At 48.5% G+C, this 24,341-nt stretch overlaps 1 long non-coding RNA gene across 1 annotated transcript in view; it reads left to right on the top strand.

The window, feature by feature from the left end:
• Window positions 1-24,056, top strand: part of LOC101683536 — a 49,875-nt gene extending 25,819 nt beyond the window's left edge. Inside the window, exon 3 of the long non-coding RNA XR_001176143.2 lies at window positions 23,925-24,056. This is a non-coding gene — a long non-coding RNA (uncharacterized LOC101683536). The remainder of the gene's footprint in view (window positions 1-23,924) is intronic.
• Window positions 24,057-24,341: the final 285 nt, after the last annotated feature.

Raw genomic sequence — 24,341 nt, forward strand, 5'->3', positions numbered from 1 at the left:
GGGGACTTCTGCCCTGGGTGGACCAACTTTCCTGTCCTTTGAGACGAACTTTGTTTTTGCAAGGTCAGTTCTTGGGCTCCTCGATGCAGAGCTGGGAGGGAACAAGAGAGCCAAGGAGAGAGTGGGAGCTGCCTGGGAGCAGCCTCACTTCACTTGAGGGATTTGGGGTAGGCTGGCCTGGACAGTCAAGGGAGGGGAGAGTCTCGTCTTACCTCCCCTGATGTCCCTGCCTCCAGAGGCGCTCAGAGATCTGGGGCAGAGGTGGGATTGGAGGAGTCTGAGCAGTATTTTGGCTCATTCTCCTGGGATGTGCCCAGAAAAGAAATGATGGACCAGGTATTTAGGGAACAGTGATTCCACAGCTATGGAAACCAAAGTAGGTTTTTTTTTTTTTCTTTCTTTCTGGGAAATCTCCCAACCCTATTCATGGACTTCAGTATCTTTTGTACCAAAAAAATGTGGAGCAAAGCAGAATGTAGTGGCCTGGAGAAAAATGGAGGCAACAACCCAGTTTAGGAAGAGTTCTGGGGAGGGGTGCAGAACCTGTGCTTTGTCCTGTATCTCTGGGCATTACACAAATAACGCCGTGGGCGTTGGAAGCTCGTCCACACAGACTCCAGGCCCCTGGCTCTGAGCCCTCAGGAGCTCCTTCTTGTCTTTAAAAAAAAGAAAAAAAATCCCTTTGCATCTTGGCTTCTGCCTTATTGTGCTGCAGGAGGCATGGCCCCCTGCTGCCTGTGCAGGGGTGCGGGGTGACCGGTCTTTCCTGGTTTTCTTCCTTAGTTGTCCCACAGCACCTGCAGGCATCCCTCCCTCAGGAGACAAGGCTTCTCTCAGCCTTGAGGACATTCTGTCTCTCTCCTGGGTGTCTCCAGCTCCAGTGCCTGAAAGGGCCAGGCAGGTAATGCAGATGAGTGGTCTGGGCCAGGCGTGAGGTGACCGGGAGCCGGAGTGGGGTGTGGGGATCTGCATGGAGGGTGCCCCATGGAGAGGTCGAGGGACAGCTCAGCTCCACTGACTCTTGTCCTCGGGGAATGAAGAGGCTCGGTGTCATTGGATAGGAGACTCTCCCTTGCAGGGATATTGCTGAGGACCAGATACACACTACCTGACAGCCAACCGGCAGCCCATTGATGGAGCCACCCTCTCTGGGAAGCTTTTTTTTTTTTAAAGATTTTATTTATTTATTTGACAGAGATCACAAGTAGGCAGAGAGGCAGGCAGAGAGAGAGGGGGAAGGAGGCTCCCTGCTGAGCAGAGAGCCTGATGCGGGGCTTGATCCCAGGACCCCAGGATCACTGACCCGAGCGGAAGGCAGAGGCTTTTAACCCACTGAACCACCCAGGCACCCCTGGGAAGCTTCTGGATCCTTCTTCTGCAATGATCTTGCCTCTTCATTATGCCCCCACTTGGTCCTCGTCACACAGTTCTTGAGTGACAGGATGTTAGTGACTGCCACCATAATGTCAGGTAACAAATCATCCCCAAAGCCAGTGGCTTGGAATGACAATGATTTCTTCGTAGGACTTTGTGGATTGGTTGGGGCTTGCTGATCTAGCCAGGCTGCCGTTGCCCAGGCAGCTCAGTCCCACGTGTCTCTCGTCCTCCTTGGGCCAGTGGACTAGCTGAGGCACGTGCCTCACTACAGAAACACAAGAGGGCAAGCAGAACATATTAAGCCTCTTGGGACCTGACCAGCTGGCACTGGTCAAAGGAAATCACAAGGACACTCTCAAAGTCAAGGAGCAGGAAAGGGTCCCCCACTCATGGCCAGACCACACCAGGGGTATGGACACATAGGAGGTAGAACTGGGGCTGATGCTTTAGTCTGCCATGTGGAATGGGCACAGTCTATTTTGGGCCAATGCTCTTTGTGTGGCAGACGCCTTGGGGCAGGACCTTTTCTTGGTGGCCCTGGGACCCACTGGGAGCCTGAGGGAGGAGCTCAAGCAGCTCAAGCGAAATGTATTAGCAAAAAGTTAGATCTAGCTTTTCTGTGCTGAGCCATGGGCAGGGGAGGGAAGGACACAGACATACCTGCAGTAGGTGACTACTCAGTGTTTGGTGTCCAGGAGCGAGGGAAGCACATTTTCCTTGGGTGGAGGCAGGAAGGAGACCAGAATGGAAGGGGAACTTGGGGGGCTGCGACACCCCTTCTTACTGACTTCCAGATCACCCCCCCCCTCAGAGTGCAGAGGCACTGTTCAAAACATCAGGCAATGATGGGAGTCTGCAGAATGTATTTATTTTCTTTCTTTCTTTCTTTCTTTTTTAAAAGATTTTATTTATTTATTTGACAGAGAGATCGCAAGTAGGCAGAGAGGCAGGCAGAGAGAGGAGGAGGAAGCAGGCTCCCTGCTGAGCAGAGAGCCCGATGTGGAGCTCAATCCTAGGACCCTGGGATCATGACCTGAGCTGAAGGCCTAGAGGCCCAACCCACTAAGCCACCCAGGCACCCCTTGAAATGTATTTCTTTAGAATTTTCCTTTTTTCTCAAGCAAGTTAGTTTCTTTTCACTTTGTTTTAGATTTATCTTCTTTTCAGTAGCCTGATGGGATTAAAACATTTATTCACGTATAATAAACATCTAATATAGTGAGCAAAATGCACTAATCTTAAATAGCTGACTGGCTAACATTTTAGGTGGTTCTATACCCATGCAACCAGCACCCATATCGAGACAGGACATTTCTTGTTCCCTGCCACCCCCCTCACCAGGCTCTCTCTTTCCCCTCCCAGAGATTAGTCACCGCTATTCTGACTTCCACTATTGGTGTGTGTTCTATGGTCTGCACTCTTCTCTGTCTGGCTTTTCACCTCCGAATATTATGGTTGCAAGATTCATCCATGTTATTGGGTGTGTCAGTGGCGTGTTCTTTCTCCTTTGTTCTGGCGTTATCCACTGCATGAATATGCCATTATTTATCTATACTGCTGTTGACAGACATTTGTGTGGTTGCTAGTTTGGGGACCATATTGAGTGAATCTATGATGAACATGTTTGTACATGCCTTTCGGTGGAAATATGCACCCATTTCTTTTGGGTATTGACCTAAGAGAGGAATTGCTGGCCCACAGCGTAGGCAGCTTTACATTTAGCTTTAGTAGGTAGGGAGTGTCAAATGGTTTTCCAAAGTGGTTGTCTAATGGGATTTTCTCTCTCCCTTTCTTCTTTCCTCTCTCCCCGTCTTCCTCCTCTCTCCCTGCCTTTATCCTCTCTTCTCCTCCTTTTTCTCCCTCTTTCCTTCTTTCTTCCCCAATTTGAACTTAATTTAATTAGGGGATTTAGCCCATTCACATTTATTGTGATAATCGATACCATTTCTTTTTGGTCCATCATCTTATTTCATGTTTATTTCATGTTTACTCTTTGTATTTGTCACAGTTCAGTTGCAAGTGACAGAAATCATCTAGTTTAAGCAGAGGAGGTTTTATACAAGGAATCAGGTGCATACAAAATGGTTGGGATAGCTGGCAGAACTTTCAGGAGTGACTGCCTGAGAAGCTGACAGGCAGCTGCTATTCCCAGCATGACCAGGAAGCTGGGGACTCAGTTTGCCACTGCCTTGATGCTGGTCCCGGGGCACACTGTCTCCACTCGACACAGGGCTTAGGACATGGCTGCCATGACTGTGGGTTCCAGGACGGCATGACCTGACCATGATTCACCCCAGCAGAGTCTCTGCACCAGGGAACTCAGCCCCACCCCTCACCACCACTTTTCCCTGAAAGCAGAAGCAGGACTGGCCTCCCTTTTGCCCTTGAATATCCCTCAGGTGTGGCTGCAAGGTCATAGGCTATGTCTGGGAAATGCATTTTGTTTTCCACCTTCCCACAAACAGTAAGGTGCTCAGAAGGAGGTGGGATGCTACGGCTTTTCCAATTATTTCCCTTTGTTGTTTTTGCCTTTCTTCACTTTCACTGGCTTGAACAAATTCATTTTTATTTCTGGCCTTGGCCAGCCGGTCTGCTCCCAATTTAGAAGTTCCACCAGGCTCCTGGATTCTCCCAGTGGCTAATTTCTAGCCCTAAATAACCTTATTTAAACCTCTAATTCCCTCTTACCATATCCAAGTTAAGTGTTATAAATACCCAACCCCCGACATTTTTCTTGCCCAGCCTGCCCCCACCCCGGCAAACAGAGAACTCTAGAACACTTCCCCTCTCTCGCTCCCTTGCCGCTGCCCCCAACTCAAGTCTTGAGTTTTGCTGATGTCATTTAGACATTTAAGTTACATTTTTAGGCTATTTGTGATTAACTTTTCTCTTAGAGGATGTTTCCTCGTTTCCAACGATCCCTTTGAAAGAACTATACCCTATTTCTCAGGCACCTTAGCAGCCCCAGAAATACAACTAGCCAGGCTTTACGACTCTCCACTCTGTCTCTGTCTTCTGCTCTTGCAAGACTTTTGTCCATTTGATTTTCAACCAGTCAGAGCTCTGGTCTGTTTTCCTCGTTACTCCAAAGGAGCCTTTCCTGTCCTGAGCTGCCGTCCCTTTTGGGTTTATAAATGGGTTCCCTCCCTGCTCACTTCCAGGGATGCAAATGAGAAGTCTGCCTCTCTGCCTGTCAGGGGCCTTTCTTTCTGGAAGCTCCGAAGAGCTCCTCTCTCATCTGTGGAGCTCAGACTCCTCGCTGGGCTGCTAGGAGGTGGGTGTTCTTTATTTATCACTTCTGCCCGCGGCCCTTTCAAATCTCAAAGTTCTTTCTCCCTTCCACTCACTTCTTAAATCACCACATCTCTTTTGTTCATTTTCTACCTTCTAGAAACGCTATTAGCCACCATTTGGGGTCCTCAGTCTGATTTCACAGCCTCTTATCTTTTTATTCATGCTTTCATTTCTTTGCATTTTGGCTTTATGGGAAGAGTGAGCCCCTCCGTCGATCTTCTGGAATGAGGCTTTTGTTCTCAGAGGACCTTTCCTTTTTTCTCGCTTCCTCTATTAAATTTTAATTCTGAAAGTCCTGCGTATGTTTGTGTTTCGAGTTCTTGAAAGCCTTCTCTGTATACACTGTGTGCACCGCCACCCCTGCCCCCAAGGGTGCTCATCAAATCACGGAGGACTCGTCCCTTTAGCATCTGATAGTGGTTGAAGCCTCGGTCCCCCTGGGGTTGGCACTTTTCCCTGCTTGCCCAAAGCATCAGCTCCTTTGAGCTGCGCAGGCCCAGCAGAGAGTCTGTGGGTAGAGTGAGGGCTGGTGGCCCCCATCCTGTTCAAACTGGGAGCTGTCACTCTGATATGCCACGGGAGGGATGCATCGTGTACTCAGTAGGTCTCCAGATGTGGACAGGGAGGTTAATGCAAAAGGGCCTTCAGGCCATGGAGAGCAATGAGAAGGGGGTTTTGCTATGAGAGGAAATTCAGAGCCCAAATGAGGGGAGTCTTCTTTGTTGGGGGAAGAGCTGAATGGATGTGTGGTGACCCCAGGGGGAACTGAGGCAAGGACAGTGTTTGGTGATCGCTAAATTTGGCTCATTTTCTTCTGGGCACATAGCTAGACTAGAGTTCCCAGCTTCCCAGGTGGCTAGATCTGTCTATATGACCATGTGATCTGTTCTGCCCAGTGGAGCGTGAGCAGAAGGCACCAAGTGCAGTGATCTGCGGGAGGTGGGTTGAGGGGTCATATCTTGAGATGGAGAACACAGTGGAAGGGTCTTTGGTTTCTGAGTCATTGCCTGGAGGAGAACGGCTAGGAAGGAGCTCCCAACCAAGAATACCTATGTGAGGCTTTGCATGAGCAAGAGAGAAACTTTTGTTGTGTTAGGTATAAGGATCTGGAGGGTGTTTGTTACGCAGCTAGCAGCTCATGACTAATACAGAAATTTTTCCTGGAAGACCTCCTAGCAGACTTGTTGGCACAGCTCATTGACCAGAGCTAGACTGCATGCCATCCCCTGACTTGTTTGCTGGTGGCCTTGAGATCCAAACAACATCAGGGTTTCACCAGCAAGGAGGAAGTTGGGAATTGGTTGCAGTAGGCTACCACCAATGGCCGCCATATTGGTGCGGCTGAACAGCTTTTTATATCCTTGCTGGCTCATTCCACTTGTTTTGTCAATTGTCCCTTTAGGTCCTTTGCCTATTTTTCTAACAAGGTTTTCATCTTTTATTAATGGATGGTAAGGTCTTTTGTTGTGTTAGGCCTTGTAATGTGCATCTGTGGTTATTTTTGCCCACCCAGCATCTGAATTCCCTTCCTCCCTTGGAGGTATCCCCTGATTTCTGCTACGGAAGCCAGGCTCACTTTCCAACCCCCCCTTGCAGCAAGCGTGCAGGCCTGTGACCGAGGCTCTGCCATGCAGATGCTCTTGCCTCAGAAGCTCCTGGAAGCTAATGATCAAAGGTAGCGAGTGCTGCACGGACTTTATTCTGGAGAGAGAGGAACCAGTGGCAGCATTGATGACCAGCATGAGGACAGCATCAAGGTCTCTATCCGAACAGCTAGAACACCATGGCCATTTCTGTCTAGGAGGCCTTCAAGATAACTTCTCCAGCCCTCCCCGAGCCTGCTGGGAGCTCAGTGTCCATCCCTTTGCTGCTTAAATCAGCTAAGGTCAGTTTCAGTTGCTTGGAGCAAGAACAGAACTGTGATAGTAACCTTTGTCTGCACTGTTTGTTACACATCCTTTGTCCGGTTGTTATTTGTCTGCAACCTTGTATGTACAATAGCTTTTCCTGTAAAGAAGCTTTGGATCGGAGCACCTGGGTGACTTGGTCCATTAAGTCAGCTCAGGTCATGATCTCAGGGTCCTGGGATCGAGCCCCATATTGGACTCCCTGCTCAGTGGGGAGTCTGCTTCTCCCTCTCCTTCTGATCCTCCTTCCTGCTCTGCATGTTTTCTCTCTCTTTCTCTCTCTCTCAAATAAATAAATAAAATCTTAAAAGCAAAAAGAAGTTTTAGATTTTTTAAAAAGATTTTATTTGTTTATTTGATAGACAGAGACATAGCAAGAGAGGGAACACAAGCAGGGGGAGTGGAAGAGGGAGAAACAGGCTTCCCGCTGAGCAGAGAGCCCGATGCAGGGCTCGATTCCAGGACCCTGGGATCATGACCTGAACCAGGGACAGATGCTTAACCACTGAGCCACCCTGGTGCTCCTGGATTTTTTTTTTTTTTTTTTAAAGCAGTCTCCACACCCAATAAGGGGCTTGAGCATATGACCCTGACACTGAGAGCCGTATGCTCTTACTGACTGAGCCAGTCAGGATCCCTAGAAGTTTTGGATTCTTAGGCCACCAGATAGGTTGACCCTTTCCTTAGTTGTTCCAGATTTTCAGGTCATGTTATAAAGATTACAAAACCATTCACCCATGTATTAAATTTTTAAAATTTTAAGTTATTTCACTCAAATATTTACGTTTAAATATTTTATGCTTAAACATATACAGAGCTTAAAAAGCCAAATACTACCACTAGGTTTAAAGAAATTAGTACTCTACTCCATTTCCCGGATTCTTGAAACCCCCTCTGCAGAGACAACCACATTTAGCTTTTAATAGATGTTTCCTTTCTTTCTTTCTTTTTAAAATTTCCATGTCTAAATGAAACTGTTTATACCTTAATTCTCGGTTTTCAGTTTTAGCTACATCTCTCCACTTGCTACTGTGGAAAATGAACTTTTTTTTTTTTCCAAGTTTTTATTTTGAGCTTTTCTTTTCTGACCATCCACACTTGTATGACCTGCCCAGCCCTTTTAAAATCTTTTAGAATCTTAGCTGTGCTCCATTTTTATTGTTGTAAATTACATATTGAACACAGGGGTGCTTTCTCCTATAGTATTCTGGTTTTGCAACTTCGCTGGTTTCATGACCTTGGTGTTGCTGGACAAGTTCCTCTGCTTCCCGTATTTCTTGTAATTTCGTGGTTGGATCTAGGGCGGGCGTTGGTCAAGTTTTTCTGTCAAAAGCCGGATAGTAAATATTTTCAGCTTTGTGGGCCATATGGTTTCTGTCATAATTCCTCTGCTCTTGTAAAAGGTAGAGTGGAAACAGTCGTAGACAGTATGAAAAAAAGAGCAGGGGAGTGTTTTGGTCGAATTTGAATTGGGGTGGTAGTTTGCAGACCCCAGATTTAGAGCTGGGTCAGGTTCAGCTTTGATTGGGTGTCTTACTGGTGGTGTTGCCTGTGTGTGGAGACACCTTGTGTCCCATCATTGCCAATTCCTTTTCTTTTCTTTTTTTGGTGGTGGTAAAATGCAACAAAATTTACCTTTTTTAACCCCTGTGAGGTGTCCAGGGGTATTAAATTCATGCATGGTGCTATACAGTCCACCATGACTGTCCAGCTGGTAAAACAGAAACTCTGTCCCCATGAAACACTAACCTCCGGTCCTCCCCTCCTCCAGCCCCAGACAACCACCACACCTTCCGTCTTTAGGATACACACGCTATTTAGCTTGAAAAATACAAAAAGAGGTCAAAACTAGAAGTAGAATCCACCCATGATCCCACCACATTTTTGGGGAAGCGTGTAAATTAAGAAGTGAAAGCTCTGTCTTCTGCCCCCTCAACAGCTCTCCCCACCCCCCCAGGAGAGCAGCTACTGACTTGGGTACAGCTTTTTCCAGACTTCTAATGCACTGGCGAGGGCATGTATCTACACATAGCAGAGGCGTGTTCCCCGTGTGGAGGCTCCCTCCTCTCTGCCCCCCAAGGGGTGGCTGGAGAGGAGGAGGTTGGAATATGGACCTTCCTTGTATGCCTCTGGAGGCCAGGCAGCTCGCTTATCCTCTTCGCTGCCTGAGAGACCATGTTGAGGGAGTGGGTCCATGACCCCCCCCCCCAGGCTACTATCTGAATTTTCTCTTACCCATTTTCTTGGGATAAAGCAAATATCAGACCCATATGGATTTTAAGTGACTTTTTGGAATGTTCGGGAATGTCTCCCAAGAGCCAGGGGAGGGGCAGAGAGGACGTTGTGTCTCTGTTGAGCCAACATGCTCCCTTATGGTAGGGCAGGGGCAGGCTCGGGTGGGGTTCATGAAAGTCCCTTGGGAGTGCTTTGGTCCCTCCACTTTCCCAAGAGTCTCCTTCCTTTGTGTCCTTGGCCACGCAGCCTCTTGGCCCCACCCCACCCTGAGTCGCGGTCCCCCCGTCAACCCCCGGCAGATTCCACTGCCCTTGGCGTCCACTAGGTGGCGCACCCTCCCCCTGTGTTTCTCCCGGCTTGGCTTTGGGTGTGCGGGGAGAGGGGGGGGGGGGGGGTGGAATTCTGGCCCCGGTTTCCGCTGATTTGGGGCAGGGGTGGTAAGGGTGGGTACGCCCAGGGCTGGAGGATCCGGGGTGGGGAGTGGAAAGCTGGAATCAGATGCAGCTCACACGTTAAGATAACCGAGGGTTAACTTGAGACTTTCTGGCTTTCTTTGATGGAGGCTTTAAGCAAACAAGAACATGCAAATCCCTCATCCTTGCAAGGTTGGTCATGGAAAACCGACTCTGGAACTCCTAGATGACCCCCTCCAACCTGTCAAAGAGGTCAGAGAGGGCACGAGTGGCGTGGGAATTTGGAGCTTGGTCTGTGTTCCCTGCAGCTCGGGGGACACATTGGATAGGGGACTGACCCTCTTATGGGACACAATGAAATGGTGATTGACCAGGATTTGGCCTGAGGTAGCAGAAGAGAGGGCTGCAGTTCCAGCAGCCCCCGGTGGCATCCTACCAGATCCCTTTTCCAGCTGATGTGCCTTCTCTGAAGAAGTGCTCTGGGCTGACAGAGCCACAGTGCCTGGAAGGTTCACGGGACAGCCCGTAGCCCATGGTTCAGGATGTAAGAGGCTGTTCCCTCACCTCAGACCAGGATAAGTTCGTGGTACAATCCGCGCGTCAGGTCAAGGCTGGGTTTTGTCTGAAATGGTGTTGTTACTCATCGTCCTCTCTTCCTTATCCTGTTTCCTTCATTCCTTGCGGGGCTTGTATTGAGAAGCTCCTCTTGGCAAATCCCTGCTTCCAAAAACCCAAAAAACCATGTCTCAGGCTCTGCTTCTAGACAACCGAAGGCAGGTAGTGTCGAAAGTGGTCCTAGGAAGCAAACACCAAGGATGGGGTTTTGCCGCTGGATGCCTTCCTTTTCAGTTGTAATGAGGGCCCCTCCCCTCCCCCCGTGGGGACTAGAGCCCTGGTGACCAGACACCCCCCCCCCTTCTACCTTGGTCACCTGGGACAAGACTCAGGTGGCAGGGGATATTATGGCTTGTGCAATATCCTTGGGACTTGAGAGACTTGGGGAAATAATAATCCTAAGGACTTTGGAACAGGGAGGCTGTGGCTGGGTAGCACTGATGATCTGAAGAAGGAAAATGACAAGCTCAGGGCATTGATCACAGATTTAAAGCAAGGTCAGGAGGATTCCTTGGCAGTTTTTAAGGCAGCTTTCCTATAGCCAGAGGGCAGGCAGCTGGAGACAGGCTCAGGACTTAACTGTGATAGAATTTCAGAGAAGGCTGAGTTCCCAGCCTGGGGACATCTCTCCTCCAAAGTCAGAGGTAGGGTGGGGACCTGAGTCCTGAGATGGAGCTCTCAGGGAGGTGTATTTGACAATGTTAAACCCTCCTGTACTCTCAGGCCTGCTGAAGTAGCCCACTCATCCCCTTGGAAGATAGAGTCCCCCCCCCCCCCCCCGCCTTGCTTAAAGACCATACAGAAATCTTACCTAAGTGCTCCTTCAAGACAAGGCTTACCCTCTTTGGGATCTGCTCCCATCTCCTCTCTAGGCCACCAGACCCCAAAGTGCAATCACGTCTCAACATGACCTACCAGGGGAGTGTTTTGCCTATTAAGGGACAAGAGGAATGAATCGCCAAAGGAGCTGCAGGAGTAAGCCTACAGGGACAGGCAGAGACTGGGAGAAATTCCCAGGAGTGGACTCTGAAGACGTCTTCTCAAGGGAAGTTGAACATAGCAGAATAGCAAAGAATTTAGCAGCATGGAAAGACACTCAGATGGGACCCTTGGAAAGGCTCTGTAGAGATGGTTCTCTGAACACCGGGAGTCGTGATAGTCCCCATTGAAGGAAGCAGGTGCTGAACAGTGGTGGCAGACCACAGAAGAAGGTATACAAAGGTTCAGAGAAGTGGGCAAGCTAGATTGGGCCTTCTAGGACAGACTGAAAAACCCACTAGCTGACTAAGTTTTTTTGGGTGAACTCACTTCTTTATGAAGGTGATAAGGAATGAACTGGGGACGAGACACCAGAATCACTGACAAGCCCAGGGGGGCTGTCCTCTATAGCTTGGGGCTGACAGCGGACATGCTGCTAAGGAACCGAGCTCCCTAGTAGCGATGGGGATGGGAGGATCCCATAACGCCAGCACTTAACTGTCACCAGAAAGGACGACAAGGTTGAGATGGCAGCCAGGGGCCCGACCTGCAAGGACCATGGAGATGACTAATAGTACATGACATTTCCAGGGTCAAGCTATACGCACAGCCAGCAAGGCCATTTTTTAATGTATCTAATCAAAAGTGGTCAAGAGTGGGGTGTCGGGCTGACTCAGCGGGTAGAGCATGGGACTCTTGATTTCGGGTTTGTAAGTTTGAGCCCCATGTTGGGTGTAGAGAAAACATAAAAAAATAGAATCTTAAAAAAATGCTGGGGTGCCTGCATGGCTTGGTGGGTTAAGTGTCCGACTCTTGATTTCAGCTCAGGCCATGATCTCAGGGTGGTGAGATCAAGCCCCGCGTCGGGCTCTACACTGGGTATGGAGGCTGTTTGGGATCCTCTCTCTCCCTCTCCCTCTGTCCCTCCCCCAAACCCTCATGTGCACTCTTTTTCTCTCTCTCTCTAAAAAAAATAAAAGAAAAAGAGACCGAGAATGAATTAGCAGGGGGTGGAATTTGGTTGCCTCAATGGAAGGTAATGATCCTTCATCCAAACTTGAACAAGTTCTCAAGCTCAGAATCCATCAATTAAAGAAAGGGAAGGTCCCATAAGGAAGGACCCTGAAATATCACAGCCAGCATATAGAGAGTGATTTTTCCAGCCTTTTCCCAAAGGTGCTGTATGAGTTTTCGAGGGCTGCTATAACGAAATACCACACACAGGGAGGCTTCAACAGCAGAAACTCATTGTCTCGTAGTTCTGAGGCCAGAAGTCAGAAATCAAGGGGTTGGCAGGGCTGATTTCTCTTGAAGGACGTGAGAAAGACTCTCGCCCACCCCTCTCCCCCCGCTGCTGGGGGGTGGCTGGCCAATCTATGGCCATCCTCATCTTGCGAAAGCAGCACACTGATCTCTGTCAGCAGTCATGTGGTCTTCTCCTTGTGTGCGTGTGTCTGCGCCCCAGTTTCTCCTTTTTTTTTAAGGACACAGTCCTATGGGACTAGGGCCCACCCTAATGACCTCAACTTAGCTTGATCATCTATCAAGACCCTCTTTGCAAATGAGGTCATATTCACAGGTACTGGGATGGGGGGCTAGAGCTTCACCATAGTTTGAGGGGCCATGCAGTTCAACCCACAACAGTCAGCTCTAGCCATTCATTCTAGTAACCATGCTTGAGGCAAGTGTGTGTGTCGGTTCCAATCCTCTGGGAATGAACAGATGGAGTTAGAGGTGCAAGAGATCGGTAGGGCCATCGCATGTGAATGGCCCAGGGAAGGAGGAGGAGTGCCTTGGAAAAGCCAGCGGGTACCTGGGAAAGGAGATGAGGAAGAAAGGAAGGAAGGAGGATTGCAGGGGAGGCGCATGCCCTCGTGGACAGTGGCTAGACCGCTTGGTCGAGTCAGCAAAGTGCAGGATGGGAAGGCTGGGAACAAGGAGACCTGGAGGAGGGTACAAAGTGGGACGCTCTTCGTCTCACATTAGAATCAGAGGGCATCTGGTGCCGCAGAGACAATGAACAAGTGAGTGGATGATATGGCCCAGACAGCCATGGTCCTTGGCGGGCACAGTGCGTGGGCCATGGGCTCGTGAAGAGGAGCAGTGATGGTGGCAGAGCTGGAGGCCAGGCCCGGGCCCAGGACAGCGTGTCGCTACTCACCGAAGCTTCCAGTTACTGCCACCTCCCAGTGTCTGTCCTATCAGCAAGTGGGGCGGGCTCTGAGCTCCCAGGATGGAGCCATCCCCTCAAGGTGGTGAGCAGGCGACTTGGTGGCTGGTTTATTTCATCCCGCAAAGGGCGGTGATTGACCCAGATCCACGCGCTGGGTTCTGCGGCGGGGGGCTTGCCTTCCTTCTTTTCAGGGCCAGGGCCAGCAGCTCACGGACTGGCTGCCGCACTGTCCTGGGAGCCTGAGTAACATCACCCATGACCAACAGGTTCACCGTATGGGAAAAGAAGGGGTGCTCCTACTCCGGCCCGCCCCTGGGTAGAGCAGGGGAACGGCCCTGTTAGGATCTTTCAGGGTTCAATGGCTCTGTGGTCTGTGCCACCCCACGAAGCTGTGTCCACTCTAGAGGGCTCAGGGTGGCCAAGGGAGTGGCTCCAGGGACGCCGACCCCTGTGATGCACTTAGGGAATTTGTGTCTTGGGTCCTCATGTGAATGTCCAGAGGACCTGGTTCCACATGTGAGTGTGCGTGAGCACGTGTAGGCGTGTGTGCCTGAGTGTGTGTGTACGCATGTTTCCACGGGGGACGCGGTAACGGTCCCACTAAACTTCGCGCTGCTGTAACCTGTCTGTCTGGGCCCCATGCCAGTAGCGCCCCAGGTGCAGAAAGGAGCCCCCACATGAGCAGCGGGGAGAGCCCAGCCACTATGAGGGGCAGGGACGCTGCTGTGTCATGGGGACGAGAGGTGGGGACAGGATACTGGGATAAGGAAGGGAATATGTGTGGCACTCAGGTGGTCTGCGGAGTGTCCAGTTTCAGCCCGAAATGACACAGATAGCAACCATGGCCAGGGGGATGGAAGTCTGGGGTGCCCTCAGATGAGGGAGTGGGGAGGCAGCAGTGAGAGTCAGCGAGGGCCTCCCGGTCAAGTACAGGGGCAAGGCCTTGGTTTTCCCCACTCACCCACCCCTTGGAGTTTCCCCAGGAGTTGTGACAGCCGTACAGGAGAGACAGAGTCCCGGGGAGGCGACCTGATGCAGGAAACTGGAGCCTGAGTATCTCGAGGGGTGGCCTGTGGCAGACCCCAGTGTAGCCCGTCCAGGTCACCTTCTGGCCAGCGAGGTATGGACCTCGGCAGTGGCCAGGGTGGCTCAGAGTGTCCCTTCTTCTCCACACAACAACATACGTAGCTTACATATGGAACATATATGCACTGTCCTAACATTTTAAGTGTACCCTTGAGTGTACCCTGTACGTCACGTTCTTATGCAACCGTCATCACAATCCATCTCCAGAACATTCTCATTGTCTCGTACTGAGACTCTGTCCCCGTGAAGCATGAACTCCCATTCCCCCTTCCCCTCTGACCCTGGCAGCCAGCATCCTACTTCGTGTCTCTATACACCTGGAGACTCTAGGGACCCCTTGCACAAGGACCCAGACCGTATTCGTCCTGCCATGATGGGACTATTTCGTTGGGCATAACATCTTTCAGGATCACCAATGTGTCAGACTGTCCTTTCTGCTCTTTAAGGCTGAATAATATTGCATTGTATGGATACAGCACGCTTCGCCCCTTAACGTGTAATGCCTGAACTGAAGAGTTTCGTTTATTTTGAAATTCCTTATGGAGAGACATTTAGGTTTCCTTTGTGATTTTTCTATTTACTAGCAATGCAGAAAAACGTACCCCTTAACATATTTTTGATACACTCTTGGCTATTACTTCCGTAGGATACATTTCTAAAGGTGAGATGGCTGGGTCATAGGGTATAAGCATTTCGTCTGTTTTTGGATGTCACCAAATTGTTCTCCCAAAAGGTTCTGATGCCCGCTTGCTGCGGGTGTGTGAGCCTGTCTTCTGCAATGGTACTGATCTGGTAGATTAAATATGATGATCTCATTGCTTTCCCTTGGATTTCCTTAAGCATTATTGCAGTAAGACATATTTTTATGTTTCTTGGCCATTTGCATTTTTTATTTTGTAGATTTCCAATTTCTGTCCTTAGTTCATTTTCTCATTTTGTCTCATTTTATTCCAGGACGTTTATGCGTATGCTGGTCATGATCTTTTGGTGCTGTTCAAATATCTTTTCCTAATCTCTAGTTGGTTTTCCACTTTGTTTTCTTTTGTTGAACGGAAACACTGCATTCTGCTGTCATCCCATTTATCAATCTTTTCTGTTAGGATGTGCTTTTCGCATCTTGTTTAAGAAATGCTTCCTCTATGCAGAGATCATAAACAGATTCTCCTACATTTTCTTCTTGTAAATGTTTTAAAATAAATGTTTTAAAACTTTGCTTTTCATCTTTTCATAGTTGAGACTCCTGTGGACCCTATCTGTTTTTTTTTTTTTTTTTTTTTTTTTTTTTTGTAAGCTGTTATCTTAGGTTTGGTTCCTTGAGGAGCTGACTTGAGACTAAGACTTGGGTGCCAATGGGGAGAGGGGGAAGGGCAAGGAAGTGAGTGCTACTGACCATGTACCATGGAGGACAACTGAGACTCAGTCCTACTGGGGACCTCAGGGAGACAGTGTAGAACACACTTGACAATTATCTTGCTTCAGGAGCAAGGAAGTGGTGGCGTTCATTCTTCCACTCTGCCGAGCACCCCCTGAGCGCCATTCCTGGACTAAACTCAGCTTCCCCTTCCAGCCTGCTGTTCTTGCAGGATGAGTAGGAGCCTGTGGGTCTCAGAGGTGCTTCCAGGTGGACCCCTTTCTAGGTCTGCATCAGGAATGTGCAGGGGAGGGGCGCCTGGGTGGCTCAGTGGGTTAAAGCCTCTGCCTTCGGCTCAGGTCATGATCCCAGGGTTCTGGGATCGAGTCCCACGTGAGGTTCCTTGCTCAGCGGGGAGCCTGCTTCTCCCTTTGCTTGCTGCTCCCCCTGCTTGTGCTTTCTCTCCCACTTTCTCTGACAAATAAATAAATAAAATCTTAAAAAAAAAAAAAAAGAGTCTTCAGGGAATGGGGCACGGCACCTGTGTTCACTATAGTGTGAGGCTGGGACCCACGTTTGTTTCATGGCCAACCAGTTGGTCTAGTACAATTTATTAAATAGTCCTTCCATTTTCTTATTGACTTTATTATATCAAATTTCTGGGTTCACATTCTGGGTGTATTTGTCTATCTCTGTATTACGATCATGTTGGTTTTTTTATTTAGAAGCTAGAAAGAGTGCTTGGGAGTGGGGGAGGGGGAGAGGGAAATGGAGAGAGAGAATCTCAAGCAGACTTCGCACCAAATACAGAGCCTGACATGGGGCTTGATTTCACCACCTGAATAGAAATCAAGAGTCGGACGTCTAACCAACTGAGCCACCCAAGGACCCTTTAATTATCATAGTCTTTTAAGTCTTGCCTGGTAGGGACAAATCCCTCCCCTTACCTTCGTTTATTGTTCTCCTCCTAGTTTTGGTTATCCTCGACCCTTTACTATCCCAAATACATCTTAGGATTCTATTGTCAGGTTCCCCGAAAAGGACCATTCAGAATTTGATTGGAATTGTATTCACTTTTTAGATTAATCTGGGGGAGAATTGTTATGTTTATGATTCTGAGCCTTCAATTCATGAACATGCTATATATTTTTATCTGTTCATGTCTCCTGTGTTCTGCAGTAATAATTTGCAATTTCCTCTGTAAAGAACTTATGCATCACTTTCTCTCTTCTAATCTCAATTCCTAGTGCTTTTTACTGCTTTTGTAAGCAATGCCTTCTGACATTATATTTTCTGACTGGTTATTGCCAGTCATAGAGTAATATTGATCCCTTATGTTGCTCTTGTTATCTAGCAACCCTTCAATTACTTTTCAACGATTGTAGAAGCTCTTGAATTTTCTATGTAGACAATCATATTATCAGTAAAGAATTACAATGTTTTGGGGGCACCTGGGTGGCTCAGTGGGTTAAGCCGCTGCCTTTGGCTCAGGTCATGATCCCAGGGTCCTGGGATCGAGCCCCGCATCAGGCTCTCTGCTCAGCAGGGAGCCTGCTTCCCTCTCTCTCTCTCTCTGCCTGCCTCTCCATCTACTTGTGATTTCTCTCTGTCAAATAAATAAATAAAATCTTTAAAAAAAAAGAATTACAATGTTTTGGCTCTTTTTCCCTATTATTGTACTGCTTATTTCTTTTTCTTATCCTACTGAATTGGCTAGGATCTCTAGCACAATGCGCTAACTTGCTGGTATACTTATTTTATTCCTGAATTTTAATGGCCATGACTTTAAGGTTTTCACATTAAAGTATAATAATCTGCTATCTGCTTTGAGTTTTTAGATTTCTTTGATCATACCGAAGGCATTTCTTTCTATTTTTAGTTTGCATCATGAATAACTGTTGAAGTTTATTACATGTTTTTCTGCATCTCCTGAGATGGTGATGTCATCTCTTCTTTACTCTGTTAGTGTGGGAAATTCTATCTAAGAATTTTTCAAAAATTGACCATTATAGGCCTAGGTTAATTATTAATTAATTAAACCCAACTTCAAAAAAACGCATTATGAATTTGTTTTGCTTGTATTTTACTTAGGATTTTTACATATATGTCAAACAGTGAAATCAGTTTATAAATTTCCTTTCTTGTGCAATCTTTGTCCACCTGGCATGTCAGCTATAATATCTTCCTAAATAAGGGGGGAACTGTCTTTATACTATTTTAAAACATCCCTATTATAATAATTGTTATGATCTCTGTTTTCTTCTTCATGCTTATGACTTGACCCTTTGAGTTAATTGGATTTGCACAGAGTTTATTTTATTGGCCTTTTAAAGGAATCAGTTTTTGGTGCCATTGATAGTGTGAGGCTTTAGGAAATCTAATATCTATTATCTCTCCTATGGAATTTATAGATCATTTGAGAATAAGACAGAAATGGAAGCACCAAATTATCATCCTTATTATTGATAACATCAGTACAGGGGAATGAAATTTATAGATGAGGGCAAAGGCCCTTCCAGGACCGAAACCTGGAGTGAGACGGACTCATGTGCCTACCTATTCACAAGGTTGAGAAACGGGCACCCACACTTTGTCCCATGGAGACAGGCTTTTATGCTCCACTTAGTCTGTGGCCAAGAACTACAGTGAACACATTCTTGGCCCGAGTGGGGACAGAGGGCAAAGAGAGATTGAGAGAGGAGAAGAGGTGGGTTCATATAGGCTTAGCTTCTGCGTCCAACCAGGGAGTCACTCCTGTCCCCTAGGAGGTGTAAGGTGGGGGAGCAAGAGCACAGAGGCCTGACCGGTTCCTCCTTCCCCTTGGAAGGAAGCCTCAGAGGCAGGGAATGCACACTCTCACCTGACACTAATTATCTCCAGTATTTAAAAGTTCCTATTTCATTAGGTTTTATTTTACCATTTTTATTTCATTCCTTCTACTTTCTTTGGTTTTCTCTTTAATATTTCTCTAGCTTCCTTAGTTGACTGCTTCAGTCATTGTTTTCAATCTTGATTGTTTTAAAAATATATATCACCGTGGGATGGCTGGGTGGCTCAGTGGGTAAAGCCTCTGCCTTCAGCTCAGGTTATGATCCCAGGGTCCTGGGATCGAGCCCTGCATCGGGCTGCTTCCTGCTCTCTCTGCCTGCCTCTCTGCCTACTTGTGATCTCTGTCAAATAAATAAATAAAATATTTAAAAAAAGTATCACCGTTAAGGGTGTACATTTAGAACTAAGTAGCTGTGCACTTTTTCTGTGTCCCACAAATTTTGGAAAAGCAGTACCTCTCTCAACACCCAATTCTCAATACTTTGTCATGTATTTGTAAGTTCCTTTTTTTAAAAGATTTTATTTATTTGACAGACAGCCATCATAAGGAGGCAGAGAGGCAGGCAGAGAGAGAGGGGGAAGCAGGCTCCCCACTGAGCAGAGAGCCCGACACAGGGCTTGATCCCAGGACCCTGAAATCATGACCTATCAAAGGCAGAGGCTTAACCCACTGAGCCACCCAGGCACCCCTGTAGGTTCCTTTATTATCTTGATTTACCCAAGGCTTATTTCTTATTTCTAAATGAGTGAGGTTAAAGAAAAAGTTTTTTAAAGTGTTATTTTTCAGTTTAACTGCATTGTGCTGACAGATTGCAGCCTATAAGATACAGATTTTTCGGTATTTCTTAAGACTTCCTCTGTGACCTCTCAAATGGTCAATTTTTACATATGTTCAGTGTGTGCTTGAAAATAATGAATATTGTCTATGTGTTGCACCCAAATATGTAAGGTAGATCAGGCTTGTGAATTATGTTGTTCAGACATTATAAATTATTACATTTTTTATCTGCCTGATCTATAGTTTCTGATAGATGAGTATCAAAATCCTTCCTCCATGCGATTTCTCATTGTAAATGAGTCCGTTTTAGCTTTGTGCATATGAAGTTACATTGTTAGGTGCATGCAAATTCATGATTTGGATGAAAGTATACTTTATCATTATGTTGTATATTTATTTGTGTATGCCTAATAATGCTTTCTGTCATAAATTCTTATTTTAGTATTGTCAGGCCAGCTTTTGTGTTAGTATTTGTCTACTGTGGCAGAAGTTACTAGTTGTCATCCAGTACTAACTTTCCCATTCTTTCCAAGTAAAAGAGCCAAACGGTATTTGTGGTGAAAATGCACCTGGCTAAAACTACATTAAAGAGCCTCTCTCGCAGCATGGGGTGACACGTGAGATGTTGGCAGGACAGAAGGGCTGCTTGCAGGGTGTCAATCCAGTAGGGAGGATGCACTTTTGTTCTGTCCCTCTCCCCCCTTTCTGTTGCCTGGAATGCTGATTGGATGGTTGGAACTCTGGCAGCCCTTTTGGAACGTGAGGTTGACTTGAAAATGACACCAAGTACTGGAATTGTGGAACAGAAAGAAGGAAAAGTGTGGGGTCCTTATTGACAATGGAACTGTTGTACCATTTCTGGCTGACCTTCATCTGCATCTTTTTGTGTGTGAGACAAACGTACTATTATTTTATTTAAGCCACTGTTTTTTTTTTTTTTTGAGTTTTTATATGCAGTCAAAACTGCTTCTAACATACATTAAATAAATCTTCTGTGTGTTTGAGTGAGAGTGTACAAGTAGGGTGGGGAGGGGCAGAGGGAGAGGGAGAAAGAGAATCCTAAGCAGGCTCCATGCCCAGGACATGGGCTCCATCCCATGACCCTGAGACCTTGACCTGAGCCGAAATCAAGAGTTCAAACTGGATTGGGCACCACTCTGATGGTTTCATTTTAACTTTGTCATCTCCTCAAAGGTGTCCAAATGCAGTCAGTCACATCCTGAGGGATGGGGGTTAGGGCTTCAACATCTGACTTTGGGGGACACAATTCGGCCTGTGACAGTGAGTGAACAGTAGAACTGGGGTCTCCAGATTTCTCCAGTCTCTACCTCTCCAGGGAGTCAGGACTCTGTCGGTGGGGTGGGGCTGGGGAGGGGGATTGGATGTAGACACAGCCTTCCTCTGTAGTCCACACCAGGAATCTTCCAGGAGTGGGCAAGCCATGAACACAGGCTGTATTTCTGTTAATTCAGTTCCAGAGAAGGGACCGACGTCACCAAGGGAATCTCTCCCAGCGTCCCACTCTTTGGGGAGGCAGAGAAATTCTCCTTGGATTTTTTACTAGCCTTCCGTGCAAGGAATCTTCTAGTTCGTAGATTCTGACTGGTTTCCCAAGTGATTCCATTAAATGGGCTCTTGAGTTTCCTTCACTCCAAATTTCCATTCATTAGCTTCAGGAGGAAGCAATAAAGCGGGGGGGGGGGGCGGTAGCTTTGACTTGGAGAAGAGAGCCCAGGGGTTTTGGGAAATTTCCCAACCATTAGCAGCACAGATCTCACCTACAAAACCAGGATGGCCCTGTACTCTTGGAAAGCTCTTTGTAAGTTGCACGAAAGGCGTTATTAACATTAAGAATAAAAATAAAATAGACAAGAAAGAAAAAGACACAGAATCTGAGTCATTGATATCCGTAAGGGAAATAGAGTCTGTACATTCTGAAATAGAAAAAGTATGACCTTCTCCCTTAGTTGTGAAATTCAAGTTCATTTTCACCTGCTCCAGGCACTAATTTGATTAGAAGACACACCTCTGCCTTGGAGGCAATTGGTACCCAGAGCTGACAAGAGGCCATGTCCAGGCCCCTGATGAGCCGGGCTGCCCGCGATGCTTTCCTGCTCTGGGTGTTATCTGGTGATCATTGGCATCCTTGAGCTGATGAAGTGTCACCTGGGAAAATCCAGGTCCACCTGGGTATTTGGAAGAGTCTCCCCGTGGGCTGATTCCCTCAAGCAAACTAGATCTGGGTTCAAAGCACCTGGGAGCCCAGCACAAATGAATGAGCAAAGAGAAACCAGAGACATGCTTACCGCCGAGATGAGAAGGGGAATGTGCTCTTAGAAACACCGTGGAGGACGCCGCTTCCTGGGAGCAGCTATGGGGTTTGTGGGATTTTAATTAGATTCAAGGGCTCTTGTTTAAGCCCCCACATGGTAGATTTATACCCTCCACAAACTGGATCTGAATGGGGCATCTGGGGCGAGGCCCTCGGAGAGGAACGGGGCTTGGCAACATGGTCTCCGAATCCTCACCGGGGGCACCCAGGAGGGATGGGGTTCGCACATCTGATTCCGTGACAGTGTGGCCAGCAGCCACCTAACCGCGGGAAGGGCAGCTGCACTCGGGCTCTCCTCTGTCGAGGGGGCCCAGCGAGTCCTCAGAGGGTGCCGTAGGGCACCTGCCATTGGCTGGGCTGTGGAAGGAGCCAGCGGGACACTAACTTTAGATGGTGAGCGTGTTGGTTCCCAAGGGCTGCTGTAACAGTGCCCCAAACTGGGGGCTCATAATGACAGTCATTTCTACCCTTGCAGGTCTGGAGGCTGACATTTGAAAGCAGGGGGCCGGCAGGACCGCACTCCCTCCCAAGGCTCTAGGGAGGCATCTCCCCAGTCCCTTCCAGCTTCCAGACTGCAGGAGGTCTCCGCATCACTTGGCTTGTAGACCCATCTCTCCCGTTTCTGCCATTTCTGCCTCCGTCAGCACGAGCCTTCTTCCCCGCATCTCTGTGTCCTCACCTGCCTTCCCTCTGTGTGTGTCTGTGACCCAGTTCCTCCCCCCACCTCCGTATAAGGGCAGCACTCAGTGGATTTAGGTCCCAACCTTTTTAACTCATCTTAACTTGCTTTCAGCTGTAAAGACCCTATTTCCAAATAAAGTCACATTCTGAGGTTCTGGGTGGATGTGGATTCTGGGGGGATCCTGTTCAGCCCAGTGCAGTGGGAGATGAAAATTTGGGTCATCCCCTGACTTTTGCAATCACTCACAGAGAAGGAATGTCCTATAGTCTCTGAAAGTCTAAAGCAAGGTCTCAGTTTGGAAATTCAAGGTTTCTAGTCCCCATATCTGTCCTATTTTGCTCCCAGCCAAGACATGTCATGACGGCAGGCTGATGGCGGGCAGCAGCGAGGAGGTCTCAGCTGTGTCCTTGTCCTCTCCCCTCTGCAGCTGGCGGTGGGCCAGGGAGTGACCAGGAGGCAGGAAAGGCCTGGCACGACTGTCAGGTCCCAAGAGCTTTGTGTGTGCTCTGGGATCTGCTGGGATTGAAAAGCCACTTTGTCTCCTGGGCTGATGTGAGTGACAGAGACTCTCGGGGCAGAGGTCTGTGTGCTCTGGGGGAGGTGGTATCTTCTAGTGCCCTGTACGCTGACTTCCCTTCTCAGGTCCTTGGACTGAAACCCACCTCTGAGAGGGCTATGTGCTGTCCCCACTGACCGGTGGGACGCCAGCATGCCCACAAGTGTAATCTTTGTCCTCCTCTGCCTGGACCAACTCTGGGAGGCAGGCTGGACCCCGCTTGTCAGTGGGCCAGGGGAGCACCATGGTCTCGTCCTCACTGTGTGTCCCCAACAGTGGGGTCCATCCCTATCAAGTTCTGTGGAAGCCCCAGACTCTCTAGTCTTGAGGGGGGAGGCAGACACCCCTTTTTCTTCCCTTCCCTCATTACACTTGGTGGAAGGTGGGACTTCCAGTTTTCTCCAAAGAAACCCTTTTTATAAATACCTCCCCACTCAGAGCTTTTTTGGATTCTGGGATTGATGAGTTGTGAAACCCCTTCTTGGCCACCCCGCCCTCATAGGGCTCATGGCCTGCCTGGGGGTGCGGCTTTGATGGAGGGGGAGGAGGCAGTGTGGACCCCATGGGGTCATCAGGGAGGGCCCGGGAACACTCAGAGACCTAATGATCTTCCTAATGATCTGCTCAGGCTTGAGCAGGGGAGGTGACTGTGACATTCAGGCACGTGAAGATCGGGCAGCCTGTGTCGGGAAGGAGTGAGTAGGAGCCCTGAAGGCCGAGCCAAGGGTGATAGGCCTTATCCCATAGGAACAAGGGTATGGATGGTGTGAGAGCCGAGGACGGACACGGTGGATTCAGAGCTTCTCCCGAGGAGCCGCCCCAGACCCTGAGACCAAGAGTGGCCCCATGCCTTGCTTTCTCATAGACTTCTGCTTTCTCTTGGATCTTTCCCTACCCTTCCACGCATTATTTCCTGGTGTCTTAGGTCAGACTCCCCAGAAGTGGAATCCCTCAGATGGGGCTTCCTGAGCAGGTGGCTCACTGAGGGAGGGCTCTCGGGAGCGGGAGGCACAGGGAGCAGGGAGGAGACCATGTGTTGGCCCTGGTCCCCCAGCCTCAGCCTGATCCCGGGAGCCTGGAGCATGGGGGGCACCACGGAGCTGTCCTATAGTTGGGTGAAGAAGCAGAGCATCCCTGGGGCCCGGTGACCCTGGCGGGGGGTGTGACCTCCCAAGCTCTTCCAGGGAGGTGGCTGCCCTTGGCGGAGCACGTCTTTCCAGGTCAAGGGTCTGGGGGAGGCACCAGCTGCTTCCACGCCCTGATGCCTTCCTGGTGGGGGGCACACGCTCTCCTTCCCCCTCGTGCTCCTTTCCCCCAGGCCAGCCACCGCCAGCCCCTCCACGGTCTCCGACTTGCTGACTCTCCAATCCCACCTTCTCCAGAAGGCTCGTTCAGTTCATGACACCGGCTCCTCCTTTTAACATGTCCTGCATGTTTCACTCACCGAATCTTCCAGGTAAGGCCATTCCTGATGGCGGGCTACACTCTTTCTTCCGGTTTCTCATTTATAAAAAGGAACTGTAATTAACATTTGCATTTTGTGTTACGGTTTTCAAGGCCTTTCCACACATTTTATCTTCTTCTCATTTTACAACCCAGTCAAGTGAGTTTTTTTTTTTTTTTTTCCAAATTCTCACTTCAGAATTGTGGAATGTGAGCGTCAGATAGGCACGGTGTCTGGGCTTCTTAGCAAGGAACATGAGGAATATAGGATTTTATAGAATAAACTTCAGGA

The sequence above is a fragment of the Mustela putorius genome, unplaced genomic scaffold (assembly GCF_011764305.1).
Source record: "Mustela putorius furo isolate JIRA1106 unplaced genomic scaffold, ASM1176430v1.1 tig00000127_pilon_pilon_pilon, whole genome shotgun sequence".
Lineage (NCBI taxonomy): Eukaryota > Metazoa > Chordata > Mammalia > Carnivora > Mustelidae > Mustela > Mustela putorius.